Source organism: Pristis pectinata, chromosome 25 (genome assembly GCF_009764475.1).
Source record: "Pristis pectinata isolate sPriPec2 chromosome 25, sPriPec2.1.pri, whole genome shotgun sequence".
Lineage (NCBI taxonomy): Eukaryota > Metazoa > Chordata > Chondrichthyes > Rhinopristiformes > Pristidae > Pristis > Pristis pectinata.
In genome coordinates this window covers 27,215,433-27,236,188 of record NC_067429.1, presented here as the reverse complement: position 1 = coordinate 27,236,188, position 20,756 = coordinate 27,215,433, and positions in this window count along the sequence as shown.

The following is a 20,756-nucleotide window of genomic DNA, read 5'->3' as shown; positions in this document are numbered from 1 at the left end:
TTTCATTGCACCTGTGCACACATGGACTTGTGCACATGGCAATAAACTCAACTTTGACTTTGAAGGATGAGTGTCAAACATCCTGTGTGTGCTTGTGAATGTTTCACCATATTAAAGGTGCAAAGAAATGCAAGATGCTGTTGTTGAAGAAGCTTCAAAATAGCCCATCAATAGCTGTAGGTCCTGCACAAAGTAAACTCTGTTCCTGTTCAATAATTTGTTATTAACACAGGAAAATGCCCCAGATAAAAAGAATAGTTTTGACATATTTTTATGTATTTCAGAGAAGAAACACCTTCTCCCAGAGTGGGTTATGGAGTCATAGAAAAATATGGCATGGAAACAGGCCTTTCGGCCCATTGAGTCCACACTAACCATCCACCACCCATTTACACTAATCCTACATTAATCCCACATTCTCATCCACTCCCCCCCCCCCAGAATCTAGACACACTTACACACTAGGGCAATTTATAGTGGTCAATTACCAACCGGCACGTCTTGGGTTATGGGATGAAACCAGAGCACCCGGAATAAGCTCATGCAGTCACAAGGAGAAGGTGGAAACTCCACACAGACAGCACCCATGGTTAGGATTGAACCCAGGTCTCTGACACTGTAGGACAGTGGCTCTACTAGCTGCACCACTATGCTGTCCAGGTCTCCTTGTTTGTTGGTAATATAGAACATAGAACATAGAACATTACAGCACAGTACAGGCCCTTCGGCCCACATGTTGTGCCAACATTTTATCCTGCTCTAAGATCTATCTAACCCTTCCCTCCCATAAAGCCCCCCATTTCTCTATCATTCATGTGGCTATCTAAGAGTCTCTGAAATGTCCATAATGTATCTTCCCCCACAACCTCTGCCAGCAGTGCGTTCCATGTACCCACCACTCTCTGTGTAAAAAACTTACCCTTGACATCCCCCTTATACCTTCCTCCAATCGCCTTAAAATTATGTCCCCTGGTGTTAGCCATTTTCATCCTGGGAAAAATTCTCTGACTGTCCACTCGATCTATGCCTCTGATCATCTTGTACATCTCTATAAAATCACCTCTCATCCTCCTTCTCTCCAAAGAGAAAAGCCCTAGCTCACTCAACCTATCCTCATAAGGCATGTAGTGGGATTTCTTGTCAAGTAGTACTTCCATCCCAAGGATGAGAGTTTTGTTAGGATGGGGAAAGAGAGTCACCTCCAGGACTCTAATCTGTTACCCTTAATCACCAACTTGTAGCTGGTTCACTGTAGATCCCAGTATCTTCAACCATTCCTCCTAGTCATTTATTCCAACTGTTCATCTCCTTCTGGATAAAGAAATACTTCGGATCATCTGTCAGAACAGGCCTTCAAATTCCCACATGATCACTTCAGATTCATTTTCCTCATCCAGTTAAATATTTCTGTTAAAAATATCTCGTCTGTGAGTTACAAGCTTCGGCCTGTAAGCTCTGTTTTCGTTGTTATTTGTCCCTCTGATATCAGGGATCAACGTCAATGGTCTTCATTCAGGTCAGGTGCACTTCCGCAACCGCTTGAACTGTACAGGGGTATTCCAAGTGCCATTCAATCCATCGAGACTCTGCTGCTCTCAGAGCAATCCCATCAATCCCATTCCCCCACCTATTTCTGTGTAGTTTATTTTCTTTTCCATGCCCATCACTTCCACCCTGATTCTCCTTCCACCCACCCACACCAGGAGAAATTTACAGTAAGCAGTTAACCTACCAATCAGCACATCTTAGGGATGTGAGAGGAAACCAGAGTCACAGGGAGAATGTGCAAACACCACATCAGCAGTGTCAGAGGTCAGGATCAAACCGGGGTTGCTGGAGCTGTGAGACAGCAACACTACCTGTTGTCCCACTCTGTTTGCTGGTATTTAGTCTATTTGCTCTCTGTGCTGCCACTGCCTCTTTTATGCAACACCTTCTCAGACATGTTTTGAAAGTCCATGTATAGAATATCAATATCATTTCTCCCCTTGTCTTTCTCTGTTCCTGCAACAAAAAACTCTCAAGATGGTCAAACGCAATTTGCTTTTAATAAATTTCTGCTGGCTAACCTTAATCAATGCAAGTGAGTTATAATTCTATCCCTGATTATCATTTCTAAAGTGTCACCATAATCAAGTGGAACTGACCAGTCTGTATGTGCTCAGATTATACTTACATTCTTATTTCAACAAAAGTATAATATTTTCAGTTCTCCTTTTCTGAGGCATCATTCCATGTTTACAGATGACTGGAATATTATAACTAATATCTCTGCGATCTCCACCCTCAGTCCCCTCAGCAGCCTTTGGACCAGGTGATTTATCCACAGTAAATATAGTGAGCCTTCCTAGTGCCCACTGGCTCTTTCCAGCTCCCAGGAGAGCAACCCCAGTACCTTCATTCGGCCTCTCCATATTTCCTTGTACCCTGCTACTTGTTCCTTCTCACCCATGCCCATCAACTCCTTTTATTACTGACTTGTGGTAGGAGGAATATACATACAACCTACCAGCATGTTTTTGGGATGTGGGATGAAACCATGCAGTCCTAGGGAGAATGCACAAACTCCACACAGACTGAGGTTAGGATAGACCCAGGTCCCTGAAGCTGCTTGCCACCCTACCTCCTCCTTGGCTGCTCTTTTAGCTCATCCAGCATCCCACATTGAGACTCCAACCACATCTCTCCTTGGTAAAGAGAGAGGCCCTCTGCCTCCATGAGTAGATTTCCTTTGTGATCTCTGATTTGCTCCACTACCTACTTTCTGTTCATGTGCCTGCAGCGTAGAAGATTTAAGGACTCCCTTTTATATTTGCCCCCATTTATTTCTCATATTTTCTTTTTAGTCTTCCTATTTATGTTGTTACTTCCCCTCTGAACTTTCTATAAACAGCTTGCTTTTTATGTGTCATTGACCAGACACCTGCAATATGCCCCTTTTTACTGCTTCAATTTACTGTCTAACTCCTTGGTCATTCAGGGGGTGCATAGCTGGACTAGACATAGACAATCTGACAGCTCCTCATTATGCAAATGGGACTGGCTTAGCTGGACACCTTGGTCGGCATGGACAGGTTGGGCTGAAGGGCCTGTTTCCATGCTGCATTACTCTTTGACTCTATAACTCTATGTAAGAGGTTAAAGCTTGGGGCAGACAATCATGAGCGGGGGCCTTTGATAAGGAGCCATTTGGTTTGGTTCGGAGGTGAACTGATTGGGTGCATAAAGTCTTCAAATGATGAACTTACCATAACCATTATCTGAGTGACTTGAAACAGTCCCTTTAACAACCATTGGCAATAGAGGGCTACTCTAAAAGAGTAGTACTATAATGCACACTGCTAGGTACCACAAAATAAACACGTTTGGAGTAGTCTTTTATCACTAATAGTGCCTATCATGCACTCTGGGATGCTTAAAGCATTTTATAAATGTAAGTCATAAGACCCCAATTAAAATGGAGTAATGAAGCACTCTTAATGTTATCTTCAACTCTTTGGGGGCTATTCTATTTTGTAACCAAGTAAGTCAGCAGAGGATCTTTGCTACACCACCCCAGCCGGACGGGGCAGTTACCCAGTAACTATCAGAGAAGCTCATTTTTCTTATCTCTTAACACCTAATGCTGTCCATTGAAATCGGTGCAATGCTGCGAGGGACAGCCATTTTAACTGATCACACACGAAACAATGACAGACTCTAAAATTACAAGCTAGCAGCAGCCGAGCTGCTTAGTAATGTCAAATACCTAATCTCTCCAAAGAAGTTAAACTAGCCCTAAAGTATATATCTTCTCAGGTAATAGGCAGTCGGCAGTGATTACAAGGCTGCCTTTCAGTCAAAGAGTTTAAAAGACTTCATAAACTGTGAGAGCGAAGCTTCTGTGCTTTATGAGTGTCAGTAAAACCCCAGAGATTACAGCTTTACCAGCTCAATTTTTTTTGGTGTATTAGCTGGCATAACAATAGGGTGCAGCAAGCTACAGCTGGAACAAGGGCAGGTGTCTCGATGTTTGACCCTGACCGTTGCAAGGAAATACAGAAGGACCCAGAGAAATTATAGAGTTTTAAAAGAGGCAGGTAATAGATTTCTCACAGCCTAATAGATTCTCGATGACTCCCGGTTCAAGTAATGACATACCCTGTGTTTGAACTTGGGCGCACAAAGGGCAGGTGAGGACACTGTCTGGGAAAATGATTCACGGGGAGAATGAGCACCGTGTGTCGGTTGGCCTCAGGTATTCTCTGTGGGCTGTTTGGATTGATATAGACTGCTGGGCAGTCACATAATACCACCTTCAATGGAAGTGTGCCTCACAAATGTTATTTTCATGGTACGGGCAATTCTGAGGTGCTTTATCAATTTTGAGATGTGTTTGAATGGACTCAATCTTTTTGCTCACCAATGTCTCTCAGAGTGTTTCTATATTTACAGTGTTCTTCAGTTCTGTGCCCCACGTCACAATGGTGCAACTAATAACGCTGCTGCCTCACAGCTCCTGCAGCCCAGGTTCAGTCCTGACCTCCAGTGCGGTCTGTGTGGAGTTTGTACATTCTCCCTGTGACCGTGCAGGTTTCTCCCAGATGCTCCAGTTTCTTTCCACATTCCAAAGATGTGCAGGTTGGTGCATTAAGTGGCCACTGTAGATTGCCCATAGTCTGCAAGTGAGATGTAGAACCTGTTTCTTGTGAGTGCTGTTTCTATGACACTATGTGCCTGTGATGCTGCTGAAAGTAAGTTTTTCACTGTACTTGTGCATATGACAATAAACTCGACTTTGACTTTGAACCTGGAGGAGAAATGCTGGGAGCGAGGGCTTTAAAAAATAGAATTAGTGTAAATAGGATCTTGATGGCCAGTGAGAACTCTACGGACTGAATGCCCTGCTTCCTGCTGCATGATTTTATGGCCTGGGGAAAGGTATGGTTGGCTTTGTAGCATTGTTGTGCAAATTTACAAAAAGTGATACCCAGGGCAAAAATTATGAGAAAATTTCATATAGTTGGGTTACGTGTGCTGGAATTTACACCATTGAAGAGTGACCTAACCAAGTACTTAACTGACTGCAGGATTTGATGAAGTAAATCATCAGGGGCAGGCACGGTAGTGTAGCAGTTAGCATAACGCTATTACAGCGCCAGTGACCAGGTTCAATTCCAGCTGTTGTCTGTAAGGAGTTTGTACGTTCTCCCCATGTCTGCGTGTGTTTCCTCCGGATGCTCCGGGTTTCCTCCCACATTCCAAAGGCGTACAGGTTAGGAAGTTGTGGGCATGCTACGTTGGTGCCAGAAGCGTGGCGACACTTGTGGGCTGCCCCCGGAACACTCTACACAAAAGATGCATTTCATTGTGTGTTTCAATGTATGTGTGACTAATAAAGATATCTTATAAATACGGCAAAACTATTTCCTCTGGCAGCAAATACCAGACGAGGGGAAACAATCTTAAAATTGGAGCCTAGCCATTTGGAAGTGAAGTCAAGGAAGTACTTTCTCGCACACTGGTGGTGGTGGAGGGTGGGGGAGTTGGCTGAAATTCTCAACGCTGAAATGAACAGATTTATCTTAGGTAAATACATCAAGCAATATGGATATGAACAGGTTAAAAAGACTCAAAGTATAGAGAAGTCATGTTTTTAATGAGTGATGGAAAAGACTGAAGGGGTTGAATCACCTTGTTCAATTCCTCTCTTGCTATTATGTGGACATTCTTAAAGAGCTCTCCTGGGCTAAAGGTACCTTTTGTTCCAATCTATCACTGTGGGCTGTGCCTTTAACTAGCAAGAATCTAAAGTCCAAAATATCCCCCCAAACCTCTCCATCTCTGTACTCCTTCAGTTTGCCCCTCTACAGCAACCTCTCTCACCAATTTTTTTGACACGACGACGAGTCCTGTTATGTTCTTTTGTTGCTCTGTGTCAAATTTTGTCTCTCAGTGCTACGTGAAGTGCTTTGGAACCTATCACTGCATAAAGGTGGCTAATATTCCAGTCACGTTGATGTATAGGGAACAGTCATTGACACAGAGTTCTGGGGAATTTCTCTCTGGAACCCAAAAAAAATTGAGAGGTTATTAGAGATTTTGAAGATAAAAAGAGACTTTAATAAAGGACATAAAATTATTCCCTCTGTGAAGTGGGTCAATGAGTAACTACCATGACTTAAAATCATTAGCAAAATATCTCATGGGAGATGAGAAGAAATGTTTCCACTCATAGAGCTGTCAGGATTGAACCGCTCCATCTGAAGCTGATAACGTAAACAATTTTAAAGGGAGATGGAAAGAATTTTGAGGAAAATAAATTTACAGTGTTACAGACAGAAGGCCAGTCTGTGGGGCCAGGGACAACTGCCCTCTCAAGGAGCCAGCACAGACAGTGCACGCTGAAGAGCTGTGAGTTCCAGTGATTCCAACATCACTCATTTATCCAGAGGTCCTCATGTGATACCAAATCATAGAGTTAAATAATTAATGTAGTGGGATTAGTGCTGTAAAACCAGAAGCTACAAGCTTAAGGATACCTACAGATCATACAACACAGAAATAGACCCTTTGGCCCACTGAGTCCATGCCCATTTACCCTAATCCCATTTTATTCTCCCCACACCCCATCAACTCCCCTCTCAGATACCACCACTGACCTGTACAGTTGGGGCAGTTTACCACGGCCAACTAACTCACCAACACACACATCTTTGAAACGTGGGAGGAAATCAGAGCAACTTGAGGAAGACCACATAGTTACAGGGAGAACATGCAAACTCTACACAGACTGCACCCAATTTGAGGATGGATCCTGGGTCACTAGCGGAGGGAGACACCATCTCTACTGACTGCACCACTGTACTACCCATTAATCAGGTGATCCAGAGACACAGTGTTATGTTGCAGAGCCTATTTCAATGACAGCCTATGCTAATAGGATTAATTCTCTGCTGTGTGTTAATTGTAATCAAATAAATTTGGGCTACACTAACCCAGTTCTGTTCTGATGTGGCCCCAGAACACTGAACTGCTGGCCTTCCTCTGAAACCCTATAGGACAACTTCTGTGGAAAATACACATTAGTTAGTGCTGATGTCTCTCTGGGGTTGGATAAGTGCACACTCCTCCTTTACTGTTATTGAACTAGCCTGGTGAGATATTTCCACTGGTTTCCAGGTGACTTTTTAAATTAATGATTGGTTATTGGTACCTCTCTCCCAAAGGTTTTTGGTTTAAATTCTATTCTGGAAATTAAGTACATATTCTGGTCTGACACTTCAGGGCAGTACCCAAGGAGTTCTGCAGTGTCAGAGGTGCTTCTTTTCCTCCCCGGAAAAAAATTGGCCGAATTTTGAAAATGGCTGAACTGTCGGAGATCATGCAAAGAGATATATGTTGGAAGGGTGTGATTAGTGGTGCCCAGCAAGGAATTGTGTTGGAGTAGCAACTATTTACAAGCGACCGCCTTGTTACAGACATTCAGGTAATGGAAATTCACCCTTACAGAATTCACAAGTCACTGCCCAAAAATTTGAGATGTGGAATAAAATTTGCTCTCGCAGAATCCCTGTGAAAACAAAGTAAATAAATCAACATTTTTTTAAACTCACATTTCTTGACACATGCGCAGATGATGCGGTTTCACATTATGGAAAATCGCAATTATGGCCCCTTTTTCTAGGAATGTAAACCCCTCCCCCCCCCCCCCCCCCGGTAACTCAGGGATTGTCTGTACGACAATATTTGCTGGAAAGCCACATATTCAAATTTCCCATGTTACAAAGACAGCTGTCATTGTAAGCTGTGGAGATTTAATTGACAATGATATAATGGCAAATGGATCTCAGTGCAGGGAAATGTGAGATCATCCACTTTGAAATTAATATGGATAGAACAGAAATGAGAAAGTCCAAAGAGAGTTGGGGATTTATTAGATATAGATCAAATGTTGTGGACAGATACAGAAAATAATCAAAAAGGCTAACGGAAGCTGGCTTTAACATCAAGAAGTCCGATGCCCTTGTTTGTCATTTATACAAAGCCTTGGCTGGACCACATCTGGAGAACTGTGGGCAGTTCTGGGCACCACACCTTTGGAAGGATATATTGGTGGGCTTGAATAACTACCTGAATCCCGTGAGTTAAATTGCGGGGAGAACTTACACAAAGGGCTTACATGGAATTACAAAAATTAAAAAGAGCCTTGATTACAGTTGTCAGGTTATTAAGGGGAACTGATAAGGTACATGGAGTGGAAATATTCTACCAGTTGGGTAGTCTAAGTATGCTGTATAGTTTTAACATTAGACCCAGTCTTTACAGTAGTGAAGTTTGAAACGTGGCTACATGCAGGGGTCAGCAGAAAGTTCTCCTCACAATTGATGCAAGGTCAACAGAAATTAGCAGATCTCTGTCAACCAAAGGGATATGGGGTACAGGCGAGTGGATGGAATGAGATCACAGATAAGCCATGGTCTCATTGAATGGTAGGACAGACTCCATGGGCCTAAAAGCTTGTCCATAATTCTAATCTTCTTGCAAAAGAGATGTAAAATCCAGGCACCTTCTGCACTTAGGTTGATGTAAAAAATCTCACAGGATTTCTTCAATGGAAGATTCTCCCCACTGTTTTATCCAATATTTGTCCCTCCCACCAGCATCATTAAAGCCGATTATCTGGTCATTGTTGTATTCCTGTGGTGGCTGCATCCACTGTGACTACAAAAGTAACGAATAGACTGCAAAGAACTTTGAGATCTCCTGAAGTCATGAAAGGTGCTATAGAAATGCAAGTTTATGTTTTGCCTTTGAATTACAATTTGGAATCTCGACAAATGATCCTAAACTAATCAACCATTGTGTTGCCAACTTAAAATCATGACTGGTCAGGGGATCATGGCATTAGGGGAGAATCTCACACTGATTTATTTCTCCCTCTTCTTGCCTGCTGTCTATCATATTATCATAATATACGATAAGATATCTTTATTAGTCACATGTACATCAAAACACAGTGAAATGCATCTTTTGTGTAGAGTGCTCTGGGGGCAACCCGCAAGTGTCACCACGCCTCTGGCACCAACATAGCATGCCCACAACTTCCTAACCCGTACGTCTCTGGAATGTGGGAGGAAACCGGAGCACCCGGAGGAAACCCACGCAGACACGGGGACAACGTACAAACTCTTTACAGACAGCAGCCGGAATTGAACCCGGTCGCTGGCGCCGTAATAGCATTACGCTCACCGCTATGTTACTGTGCCTGTATCATTGGTGACATTGGGAGCACAATCATCTGAACTCCCGACTTGCGATCATAGCTTTCTACAGCAAAACTTTGCATAGTGACTCAGGTCTTTGAATATATTGGCAGGACTTCAGTCCTGGTGGAGGGGGAGCAGTGTACGTGGGAAGGTAGTGTTTCCTTTGGGAAGATATAATTTGTGGTAGAGTACCTATTAACCTGTTAATGGCTGATGCAGCTTGCATTGAATCAAATTGCAGCAGCAATTCCTAAATGTGAGCTGCTAAGAATGTGGGGGAAAGACTGCGATCCAGGATTCTACCGCCACTGGACACTAAGGGGCTGGCTCCTGTGTAACAGCCTCTCAACTCGGTGAAAGACGCCCTTTGGTCTGCCTGAAAATTGTTGGTCTCCCAGCACTGCGAGATGTCCGTAGGGGAATGCTGCCGACTGTCACATTCCAGGCTGCAGGAGTACGTGCTGAGGGATGCACTGAAGCTGGGTGCAGCCAACACAAGGGCTCGGTGGGGAAGGACGACAGTTTAGGGTTCTTCTGCCACTGGAGAAGGAGGGCCGGCGTCAGGCAAGGAAGCCCCTCAAATATTGTAAATATGGGATTGGGATATCACCCCAGGGAGCCACACGTGTGGCATCGGTGCTGTGGTTTTTATATATAAAAAGGTAAGACTAACAATGGAAGTGTACACGAATGTAAAGGTTTGAACTTTTATTATTGTATATAGTTTCTTTTATTATGAATAAAGTTTACTTTGGGAAAAAAACAGCCTCTCTGACAATTTGTTGGTGCATTGTTTAAGGAGGAAACATGAGTGGTGATGAAGCGTTGTAAGAGCATGTACTGAATTGATGATATAAAGATGTGTACTGAATGTGTTTATTATGAATAAAATATATTCTTGAAAAAAATACCAGCAACAGTTCTTAAATCACAATCTGCTAAGAGACAGGCAACAAAATTAACAGCAGGCCAATGGATTTCAGTTACTCATCTGGGCAGTGGTCAATTTCACTCCTGTAATGGTCTCAGTAAGGGCCTGACCAGCTTCTCCCAGTCACTGTGCAGGGTACCAAGAGTCACTTTGAGGTATTCCTACCACCAGTCGTCCAAGGCACAAGCCATTTCAAAACAGTTCAATGAAGAAATCAGAGAGCCAGGCTGCAGAGACTGGCAAAGTTCCATGAGTAGCAGAGACAAGGAAGCCCGTGCAATGGTTAATATTGAAATAGTTTTGTAAGTAAGCTCTGGTGAAGGAGATGTCTGAATCAAATCCATCCTCAGAAACAACTTTCTCCCTGCAATTTCTCCCCTCCTCTGAACCCTTAACCAGCAGTTGAGCTCAGCGGCATCTGGCTTAAATTGAATTTGAGCCATTAGTTCAGCAAAATGCATCTAGACTCCAGTTTAGTTCACTGCAGGTCGCTGAGCAAGTTTACTGGTGGCTGAGGTCTCAAAGCCATCGCCATCTCTTCACTGCTGAAACTGGAGGCCAACCAGTGCACGGTCCTGTTCATCTCTCCAAGACTGAACTTGACCTTACTCCCAAAAGGACCTAGAAATTAAATGGCATCCAAACACCAACAACAACTTCTAACTCTGGCACAAATTGACAATTAGGATGACAATCACCAACAATAAATTTGCCCCCTTTTTAAAGAAACATGGTAATGTATTGTAAAATGTAACTTTAAGAGAGCTTAACAAATCCAAACAAAATATTGTCACAGATGGGTGCACTCCAGTCCTTCAGTGCCCACCAGCCAGGGAAGATGTCAAACATATGAATACACAAACGTGCTTTGTTTCCAGGGTCACCCAGCCTGGAAGACAGCCATAGAAGGGAGGCAGGCAGTCAGACTAAGAGACCACTTCCATCACTCACAACAGCTTCTAGAAGAAGACACAAAAGATTGCAGAAGCCAGAGCAACAAACAAAATGCTGGAGGAACTCTGCAGGTCAGGCAGCATCTGTGGAGGAAAACAGTCAGTCAATGTTTTGGGTTGAGACCCTTCATCTGGACTGGAAAATTGGGAAAAGGCCAAAGCACTGAAGGATTATGTTAGAAAGTGTCGGAAACTGTTCTTTTTGTTGACATGATGCACGATATGATGAACCCCATGTCATAGGCATGTTGTTAGTCGAGGCCTGAGGCTTGAGTCCAGTTGTGCTCCATAGAGAAAGAAAGAAAATGAAGGACAATGGAAAAGAAGTTGGACCTGGTGACTTCCTGATTCTTTTGGGCTTAACTTTGGACTCATTAATTTCTGGACATTGGCTTTCAAACAGCCCCAGGTGTGCTTGAGGTGTCAAAGTAGAAACCTGCCTGGAATTTGATATCCTTTTCTACTCAAGGTCTTTACTTACTTATTTATTGTTTTAGGACACAGGAGGAGGCTCTTCTGCCCATGGGGTCCATGCTGGCTCCCAGCAGAGCAACCCTGTCAATCGAATTACCCCTCACCCCCCCCATTGGTCTCTGTAACCCTGCAACTTGTTCTCTTTTACGTGCCCATCAACCCTTTGATTCTTATTCCCTGTTTTATCACCTCTCCCAAATTTGGCAAAAAATGGCAGGAGTGCAGCTAAGCAACACAACCTGTGGCGATTGAAGGAGCCACTGGAGACTGCTGAAGGCACAGTATGTTATTTATAATTATTTGACATAGCAGGAATATTTCACAACAAAATTGCTGGCTCAAGTGCCAGCACTTCCCAGAAACCACGGCCCTCTTTCCCTTTGACATTCTCCCTCCTCAGATCTTGTGTCAGAATTAGCTGAACTTTCTACAGTTCTGGCTGCCAAATAAGGCTGGATCAGGAATAGAAGTGGACCCCAGTTCAATGTCTCCAGCTTCATTCTCCTGATGTTTTGCCCACTTTGCAGGCCTAAGCTCAACTCTTTCCTTAAGTTACCTTAAGGTGTTCCTGTCCACCCACAGGCAAAGCAAGGCCCAAAGTTGTCTGTCTGTCAGCTGATATGATTTAGACAAAGCAAAGGAAATAAGTTTTAGAACATAGAGATATATATAGCATATTTTGTGATCTCAGAACAGTCCAAAGCACTTTAAAACAGAGATGTAGCAAGAGTTGTTGTCATCAGGAAAGGACAGAAAGTTGGGAAAAAGACTCAATGTCCAACATTTTGTGATCAGCAGCAAACGAATGATATCGACCCAAGTCCAGGGCTCGTTAATCCAGCAGGGAATTCAGTAGTTACTGTATTACCCAGAGGGTGGTAAGACTGGGGAGATCGCCACTACAAAGGGGTTGCTGGGGCATACTGGCACAGATCCACTAAAGGGAAGTTAGTTGGGCGAGAAAGGAGCAGGGGGATAATTTGTTCAGTTTGGAAGAACTTCTCCCACAAAATCCCAAGCCATCATAATGAAAAGAAATATCATTGGAAACAATAATCATGTCTGGGGTTGACGTCAAATAAAGCCTGTGATTTTTTTTCTGCATGGATACTCCAAATAATATTAAAACATTACTTTAGGAAATCCTCTTCAATTATGGAACACTCACAAGGAACTATGCGGAATGACTTGATTCTGTACTGTAAAAACTTTGTAATGCTTTATAAAGTTTGAAAAAAATCTTTTCTCACACTTGTAAAATTAATTTTTAGTCCCAGAGATGCTGGTTGAGAATAGTCTATACAACATTTATGTACATTGTAATGGATAAGAACTTCTGACAAATTTACTGTTTATCTATTATAAGGTGCTGCAACTGAACATCCTTCCATGTATCTCAGTGACACATCGCTCTGTGCAATATGGGAACGGAACAGCTTCTAGAGCAGTAGAGTTGCTTGGACAGCCTGTGCAGTCACCTGAATTTCTACCCTACTATTCAGTAAGCTCCATCATTGCTACTTCTCCCACAAAATCCTAAACCATCATAATGAAAAGAAATAACATTGAAACAATAATCATGTCCGGGGTTGATGTCAAATAAAGCCTGTGATTTTTTTCTGCATGGATACTCCAAATAATATTAAAACATTACTTTAGGAAATCCTCTTCAGTCACAGAAAAGGTTAATAAACTACGAATTCTGCATAAGAAACCGTTTATTAGTTTCCTTGTAACACCAAGCCTTAGCAGTGGATCACATCCCAACTGCTTTGCTGAGTTTCACCTCCTCACTATTTTCTCAGCTAATTTGCTGAACTGTTAATTCCTGCCTGACACTGTTTGAAAAGTTTCTCTTTCATGTTGTCAGGTTTCATCTCCTGGGTTTTAGGGGCCTTTTCTTCCCTGCCTCTAATGACTGTGAGCCTGATAAAAGGATTAATAGTACTAACAATGGCTGTGTCACTGATCTCCTCCCCTTCCACTCTGAGTAATGCCAGTCGCAGCCAGTGCTGATAACTCTCACATTGATGTGAGGAAAGGAGCTGTCAGGACAGGCACCTTTATTACCTCAGCAGGGGGCAACAGAGGAGGTGAGGGAGGGGGGTGGGAGCTGGTGTTGGTGGTGGGGGCGGGGATTTTGAGGGAGAAAGGGATACTATTTACCAAGACCTCCTCCTCATGATACCTTGCACAAATAATATTTATCACTGGCTAACACCTCAGCAAGTTATATGGTTACTGATATCTATCTATGTGTTTCTGAGTATCGAAGATACCTACTTGTATATCTGTCAGTATCCTGTCCACTAGGTAGTCTCCAGTGTGATGTGTAACCATATCTTTCTGTATGTTGTCAGTCTGTTATCTATCCACCAATCAGTGTGTATGTCCGTTCGTCTGTTATCTTTATCTATTTATCAAGTTATATTCTTCTTTCTGTCAGTCTGTCTGTCCACCTATTATCCGTTTACCAACTATCGATGTATCATTTCATCTCTACCTGTCTATCTATCTGTCAATCTATCTCTCCATTGAGCATCTATCTATCCATCTAACTATCTGTGTATCTGTCCATCAATCTATCTATTTATCTATCTATATCTGGAAAAATATCCCTTGTGACCATCATAACAATTGTGTTTCAACACAGCTTTGTGGGCCTCCTATCTATAGTAGCAACAATGGTCTGCATTTATGCAGGACCCAGGATTTGACATTGAGCCGCATAACAATATTAAGGAGATGACAAAATATTGACACAGGTGATTTTAAGGAAGTGTCCCTGAGCATTACCTTCAAAAAGGTTCCCATGGGATCTTTTACATCCACATGAGTGCGGAACAGTGATGCAGCTGGTACAACTGCTGTCTCACAGCTCTACCATTCCAGGTTCAATCCTTGCCTCTGGTGATGTCTGTGTGGACCTTCTTGTGGCTTCATGGCTTTTATCTGGGTGTTTCAATTTCCTCCCATATCTCAAAGATAAGCAGCTTAGTAGGTTAATTGGCCTCTGTAAATAACTAATGCATAGCATCTGGAGGCAGGATAGAATGGGATCAGTGTGAATGAGTGGCTGATGGTCGGCGTGGACTCGATGGGCTGCAGGTCCCCTTTCTGTGTTGTATGATCTATGACTTGAGAAACCTACATGGGTTAAGGCTTAAGACCTCATCCTGTTCTTCCAACAATGCAACACTCTTCCCAAACTCCACTGGAGTGTTAGTCCAGGTTTATGTGTCCATGTTTTTGGGGTGTGTCTTGATCCTGTAACCTCTTTCAGATGTAAAGGCCCAATGATTCAGAAAATCCCTCTCTGAACTTCTGTCTCTCTGCTTCCGTCCCCCTTTAAAATGGTCTTTAAGATTTACCTCTTTGGCCTATCCTTTTGTCATTTGCCCCAATGTTTCCTTCCTCGGCTCAGACTCAATCCTTCTTCTGGGAGGAACTTTGGGATTTTAACTACATTCAAGGTGCTACATAAATCTCTATTGAGAGGGTGGTTTAACACATCAAGAGTGCAGAAGTACTGTGGAGAATGGAAGGTCAAATGTTCACTAAAATCAGGGAAGGAGTAATTACTCCCAATCCCATCTGCTAGAAGTATGGAGATTTGGGAGCACAGATGTATCAGGCATTTATTACACAATAGACTCTGGGGGAAACATGAGAGATGGGCATGGTAATAGCTTATGTCATCAGAGGTCATGTTGTCTTTTCAACTGGAGGCAACTTTGAAAGAAGAGGTGATGAAATCTCTTGATACACTGTCCAATATTTATACTCAACAACAAAAGTACATTATTTTCTGGTTTATTGCATTGGTATTCTTAAATCCTTGATGTGGCAACTTGGTAAGTTATGATTCTTCCTGTATTTATTTTCATTATACTCTGCAATGAAGTTATGCTGTAGATAGGTGTCATGTTGTAAGAATGCAACCTATTTCCTTATTCCTTTCTCTTTATTGTTAGAAAGATATTACAAACAATAAAAAGGATCAGAGACCTATTTAAGCCAGAGGAGAACAAACTGCTAGGATCGCACAGTATATTGGCCAGAAAAAAGTGAAAAGAACTATAAAGCAAAGAAATTATATGCAAGGGCTTTATTGAGATTGAATGTGTTCTGGAGACGCTGGTCAACTTAATGCCACTCTTCAAAAAGGAAAATATACCTAATCTGGGTGATTATAAACTCACGATCTTCTCTCCTTTACCTGGGAAGAAAAGGTCTCAGATATGCCATAACTGTGACCATCTTCAAGAAAGGAGAATTTTCTTGAAGATTACAGGGGATTCTCCCAGCTGCCTGCAAGGATCCTCCCCTGGCACTTTGTCCCAGTGTAGAAGTGCTCCTTGCAGATTTGCAATGTGGATTCCATCTAACAACAGGCATTATAGGTGTTCCGTTACTGTGGGACAATTCGAGAGAGAGAAAGCAACAACCTCTGAGTGTGGCCTTTTCCAACCTCATGAAGAAGCCTGCACTCCATCAAATAAAAAAGCATTATGAAGAATTCTTCTCAGCCATGGCTGTCCTTAAAAGGTTTTACCGTTCTCTGTTGCTAGACAATAACATGAAAGCTGCAATCCTCTCCAAAGGTCCACCACAGAGCCAATCCCAATCCAAATGTGAGTCAACCAATTCTGTCACATCCCACCAACCCTCTTCTCAATCTTTCTTGTTGCAAAACAGCTCCTCACCTCCAACCAGCTTCCCGCTGAAGTGGAAGGCCAAGAGGAAACAATTCAACCTTCATACCCTGCACTCCAGAACCTCCAGCCTCATTCATTGTTTAACCACTCACAAACAGTGCTTGTATACGTGCACAAAGAGAGACTGAGCTCTGTTGCCTTATTCAATGAAACTTCCAAGAAGATAGGCTTCAAACTAAATATCTGGAAGACAAAGGTCCTCTACCAACCTGCCCCACCATGCAACATGAAGAGACCCAGGAAAATATAGATCACTTTCCACTTCTAGGGAGCCAACTCTTGATAAAGGTAGTCATCAGTAATGAAGCACACCACCTCTAACGCACCAGACAGAGCAATAGAAAGTTTTAAGATCAGGACAACAAGCTCTACTTTTCAGCAGTGATCCCTGTCTTTATGAATGCTTCAGATTCGTGGACTACCTGCAGAAGAATCTCAAAGCAGTGGAGAAAGACCACCAATGTGACTCAGCAAAATCCTACAAGTCCATAGATGAACCAACACCATCATCCTCTCCTTGCCCAATATCCTCAGAATTGATGCTCTGATTGTGCTCAACCAGATCCGGTGGACAGGCCACACCATGAGATGTCCAAGTTCTGTCTCAGCAAGAGATTTCCAGAAGAACAGAGAAAACATTTAAAAGATGTTCTCAAAATCTCCATAAAACTTGTAACATCCTCACAGTGATCCCTGACCTGTGACTGCCCAAAATGGAGGAGTACCCAGGAAGGCACTGAGCACCTTGAGTCTCTGACAGGAGCATGAGAAGGCCAAATGTAAACAGTGGAAGGAGCACACACTATCCCAAATTACCCATCTGTTGAGCCAGTCCATCACCATCTACTCCAACTGTAGATCCCAGAAGGGACTCTTCAGCCACCCGAGATCCTGCAGAACTGAACCAGTAGCAAGTCATCCTGCACCTGAGGGGCTGTCTAAGAAGAAGAAACCAAGCCAGTTCTTTTAACATCCCTGGGAGAGAACCATTAAAAACTAAATTACTGATGATCTAGACAAAACAAAAACAATTAGAAGCAGAGATTCCATAAATGATTGCACTTCACAAAGCTGGTGGAGTCTATTTTGGGAGACGTGAAAGAATGAGGGACTTACAGTGAAAAACTATTGAAGATTGTGGGTTATAGAATTAGAAAGAAAGCAGCAAGTCGAATCAAAGGCTGGTTGGAAAGGAAGAAACAGAGTTGGAAAAGAAGTGCAGTTTCTCGGAAAGATTTGAAGTGACTGTCTCCAGGTGGCCCTGTTCTGAGACTTGCTCTGTTCGCTGTGAACATTAATGACTTGGATTTAAAGAGACCGAGAGAGATAGTTATGTACAAAACAAAACTGTTCGTCTTTTTTTCAGACCTTTGAGATGCTGGCCGTAGGTAGTCCATGTCTCAGAGGCATAAAGAAAGGTGAACATCTGAGCTGGTTGGTAGCCCACAAGCTTGGTGTCAAGTTTGAGGTCTTGGACTTCAAACAATCTTAGACTCAATTTGACCAAAGGCTGGGCAGTGAATATGAAATAAATACTGATCTCTTTCATCTTTTGCATTAACAATGTTGCAAGCATTCTCACTCCCTAACCTTAAACCCAGATCAACTTCCATTCATTCTGGGAAAAGGCTTTGACAGAGTGCAGCAGATGTGGAGTTTGGAATATATTTAGGAGGTCCTTGATAAGTAATGGAGTGAAAGATTATTATCAGTCGATGGGAATATGGAGTTGAGATTACAATCAGATCAGCGATTATCTTATCAACGGCAGTGCACTCCTTCTGCCACTTACGCAGTGCTTCTAATGCATGGCCTTGAGGTTCTCAATCCCATCTCAAGTGGTCCTTCTCCATTTTGAGTGGTCACAGCTCAACAGTTTATAGAAGTCAGTGAAGATGTTCCATTTTTTCATGGAGGCTTTGAGCACATCCTTGAATCTTTTCCTTTGTCTACCTGATAATGTCTTCCCTTGACAGAGCTCAGTTTTCCAACCAGCCTTTGGTTCCTGTTCATTCCAGTTTTTATCACCCTTTACTGTATGCACTATAGATTTGCCCTGTGTATTTTGCTCTAGCAATGTCTATGATGTTCTCTCTACCTCCCAATAATTTTGCTCCATCCCTCATTTTGATTCCATCCTAAAGACGCAAAATTATTCCAGTCAAACTATACACTGCCCCACCAGGTGGAGACTTGCCAGACACATCCTAGAAGGGATGTATCTTATAGTGGGGCTTTTAGTTCCACTGACTGTGTCTGTGGTCAGTGAGAGCATTCACCCTCTTGTCACCATGACTGCCATTCTCAGAGAAGTAACAACTGCTAGCAACATCAGAAAATCAAGAACAGAACCAGACAGTTTATTTCCTTGGGTCATTCAATTCAAGGGTAATTCAGGATAGACAATAACGGCCAACCTTGCCAGTGACATAACATCCCGTCAGTGAATAAAAATAACATTCAATAAGATCTTGTCTGATCTGTATCTCACATTTGCTCCAAATCCCTCGATATCTTTATCAAACAAATTCAAAGCTTCCCAGTCTTGAAAGCTCCATCCTTGTCTTTTGGAGGGAGCAGGTTCAAGATTTCTGTTGTCCTAAAATTTGCTTCCTGAGTTCATTCCCAAGTAGCCTTCCACTATAATTTTCTTCCACTTTGTTCTGGACTTGACCACCAGAGGGAATAGTTTCCCTCTATTGATCTGATCAAATCCTTTCACATCATAAAACTGTCGTCAGATCACCCATTGATACTTTATACTCAAGAGAATCCAAACAACGTATCCTCATAATTTAACCTTCTAAACCTGATACCATTCTGAAATGCAATTTTGTTTGACACTTTTGTGATTGCTGAGATTAAGTGTGGCACATTAAACTGGTGTTTTGACTCAGCCCATTTCACTCAGCACAGACTGACAATTCATTAAAACAAGAGGTGATGTTTTCACCCACTGATGCATCAGGCAGCCTACAACTTAACCCCAAATAATCACAGCCAGAACCATCCCCCTGCTCAGCTGTCTAGTACTGTCTATCAACAACTCAGGAAGGTGAATGTGGAACACGAACTTGACAGCAGAGAAGGGTGAGGATGAATTTTGGTAAGAGAAATGACCAGACCACAATGTTCTTGGTGAATATGAGTCAAAAAGCACAAATGTACAGGTATTTCTTGATAAACAGTTAAAAATAGTGACACAAACTAATAAAAGCAAAACAATTGCAATGTATGTTGGGAGAAATAGAACTGAAAAGTTAAGATATTGAACCAAAATAGCATAGAACCCTGGTTGGATGGGAATATAATGTATAGTTCTGGGCCTAAAGCTATTAATTGAACGATTTTGTGTTTCATGAAGGAATTTAATCTGAACCCTGACTGCTTCATCCAGTCAGATCCTTTGTTCATAGAATGTGCAGTTTTCTAAATTAGCTCTTGGTCCTCGCATGTATGGTACGCATACAGATGGAGACTGATAGATGTGCATATTGACGTCAAAACCATGCAATGTATACTTTTATGTCAATTATGCAAAATTCTGTGGTGTATATTTTTCTTCAAAAATAAACTTTATTCATAAAACTGTATACAAGAAATACAAAACCATGCATGGCTTTCTTTACATTCATAGTGTCGTCGATACCTTCTGTATGCAAAGCACCGACGCCACTCATGTGGTCTCTTTGAACAATACACCCTTCAAGTCTTTGCAAGGCTGATACACAGGACCAGCGCTTCAGTGCCCAGTGGTGGCAGGACCTTAGATGGTAGTCCTTCCCCACAGAGTCTTTGCGTTGGCTGCACCGAGCTTCAGTGCATCCCTCAGCATGTACTGCTGCAGCCTGGAATCTGCCAGTCAGCAGCATTCCCTTACAGACATCTCACTGTGCTGGAAGGACAATGTTTCAGGCAGACCAAAGTGCGTCTTTTACTGAGTTGATGATTTTCCAGTAGCAATTGATATTAATCTCGGTATGTGCCCCTGGGAACACCCCATAGCTCAGAGAGTCCCCTGCTACGCAACTGCTTGGTATGTACCTCTACAAGGACCTATTCATCCTTTTCCAGACACTCTTTGCAAATGCACAGTCCACGAGGGGGTGGACAACTGTCTCATCCTCACTGCAGTTGTCTCAAAGACTGTGTTCATCGGGAGTGAGCCTTTCAGATTTTTCTACCTGTTCTCACTGTACCACCACCAGTCCTATCTCCAACCCCACCACTAGTATAAATTTGGGTGACTCGTTCATTTCTCTGACATCCCTACCCTAATCCTTGATCCTGACCTCTCCCCCTCACTGACTCAATGTACAACCCTCCCCAGCCACACCTCGCTGGAGTCTCTCGATTGCACCACACAGCAACCCCACCCCACCACAATCTACAACCCAGCAGAACTAGTGGGTCCTGATGAAGGATCTCGGCC